Here is a 2,100-nt window from a genome sequence, read left to right on the forward strand (position 1 = left end):
CTAAGAATTTATATAAAAAGGTTTTTATTTTGGGTAATTGTTGTATTTTTTATCATAATTTACTTATATAAATTAAAATTAGAATTTAGCTTTGAAGCAGTAACGGTGGCAAATTTTCCTGTAAGTAAAAGAATTTAATAATTAATTAAATACTTTGTTTAACCAAAATCTAACTTTTTGTAATCCAAATTTTTTTTATTAGTTAGTAATTCAGTTCTACAACGAAAATGTAGCGTGTTATTTACACTATAAAAAAGAAATATAAACGGAATTCAACCGCTTAAAATGAAGTTAGAAGCTTCTTTTTTTTACATAAATATTTCCTTGAAAGGGATATAAAATCCAGTTTCATCATTAACAGTGATGGGCCTCTATTTTGGCTTCTTTCAAAGATTAAAGATCTATAACAGACCAAAGCTTAGGCCGAAACTAAGTGCGATACTTCGTTTTCTAATCTTAAAGCTAGTTTATAAAAAAACACCTTATGAATGCAACTCATAAATCATAAATTGAATACAGCTCTAATAGGATCATTCTAAGGCACTTTGGTATCATTTATAGTAAAGCCCAAAAAGCAAAATCAATAAAAATAAAATCCTGTAAGAGCTCATGAAAATATGTTTGTTAAATGAATAATCGAAGGAAGAGGAAGTAAAAGAGTGATTTCAACATAAAAAATTAAGAAAATAACAGCAATTAAAAAAAATCACAAAGAAAAAGGGAATGGAGAGTTTTCTTCTCGATCTGTAATGAGTTTCTTTGATAAAATAGAAGCAAGGATCATAACTACAGATTTTTCTAGAAATTCTAGGCTTTTTGGTTGGAAGTCAAATATACATGTTATATTAAAAAATTAATTAACCTCCTCATCAATAGATAAAGATATATAAAAATAATCATACAACATCCTACAAAGTATCAGTATCAGGCGGCTGCTTCAAAACGAAAATGATGGTCTGAAGAAAAGTGACATTTATAAAGTCGCTAAAAACAAATAGCTAAAAAAGAAGTTCCAATAATAACATGAAGCCCATGGAAACCAATTGCTACAAAAAAGTGGATCCATAGACAGAGTCTGTAATTGTAAATGAAGCTTCTACATATTCAAAAGCTTGCAGAGCAGAAAAATATAATCCTAAAAAAATAGTTAAAGCCAGACTTTGAATTGCTTCTGAATGATTTGATCTAGTAATAGCATGGTGTGCTCATGTCACCGTAGCTCCAGATGACAAGAGAATCGTTGTGTTTAAAAGCGGAATTTGGAAAGAATTAAATGGTTGGATACCAACGGGCGGTCAACATATTCAAATTTCGATTGTTGGTGAAAGTCTACTATGAAAGAATGCCCCCAAAAAAGAAAAAAAAAGAATAATGCTTCTGGCACAATAAAGAGAATTATTCCTCAACGAAGCCATTTCATTACAACTTGGGTGTGAAGACCTTGATATGTTCCCTCATGTGTGACATCTCGTCATCATTGAATTATTGTTAAAATAGTAGCTAAAAAGCTTAGGAGTAACAAGTCCATGTTAAATTGGTGAAATCATTTAACAAGGCCTGTGGTTAACATTATAGCTCTCACTGACCCTGTTAAGGGTCAGGGTCTTGTAGTGGACGTCTCCCCTACAAACTGTGTATCGCATTCCAATGTGCCGCCTTCCCTAGCAACCAACCAGATGTTACCGTATCTTAGCAACGGAACCAGTCACCGGAGACTTTCTGGGTTTTCCCAACATGACTCATAGCGGCTGCTGCTGGGTATATAAGCTCTGTCTCTCCATTGAGAATTACGTCTGGTCACTAATCACTACGGACAAACTAAAGATTACTACCAATGACTTTAAAATAGTAGACCCGTCAGAGTTTAGAAGAGTCAGAAGCGGGAAACAGGATGATAGGTCTCCACTCCAACAGTTACAATCCAAGTATAAGAAATAATGGACAATAGACAAACAGTAAGAACTTTAAGAATAATACAACACAACGTAAGAAACTGGAAGAACGAGAGAATTAACCTAAGTAATATATCAAGAAATTGACCCTGACATTATACTAATAAACAGTCACGGTGAGACAGAAAACAACAACATAAAACTCTTT

The 2,100-nt window shown here is 32.7% G+C and overlaps 1 pseudogene; it reads right to left on the minus strand.

The window, feature by feature from the left end:
* Window positions 1-869: 869 nt before the first annotated feature.
* Window positions 870-1,591, minus strand: LOC121858932 (annotated as a pseudogene).
* Window positions 1,592-2,100: the final 509 nt, after the last annotated feature.

This window comes from Homarus americanus, unplaced genomic scaffold, assembly GCF_018991925.1.
Source record: "Homarus americanus isolate GMGI-L3 unplaced genomic scaffold, GMGI_Hamer_2.0 scaffold22730, whole genome shotgun sequence".
Taxonomy (NCBI): Eukaryota; Metazoa; Arthropoda; class Malacostraca; order Decapoda; family Nephropidae; genus Homarus; species Homarus americanus.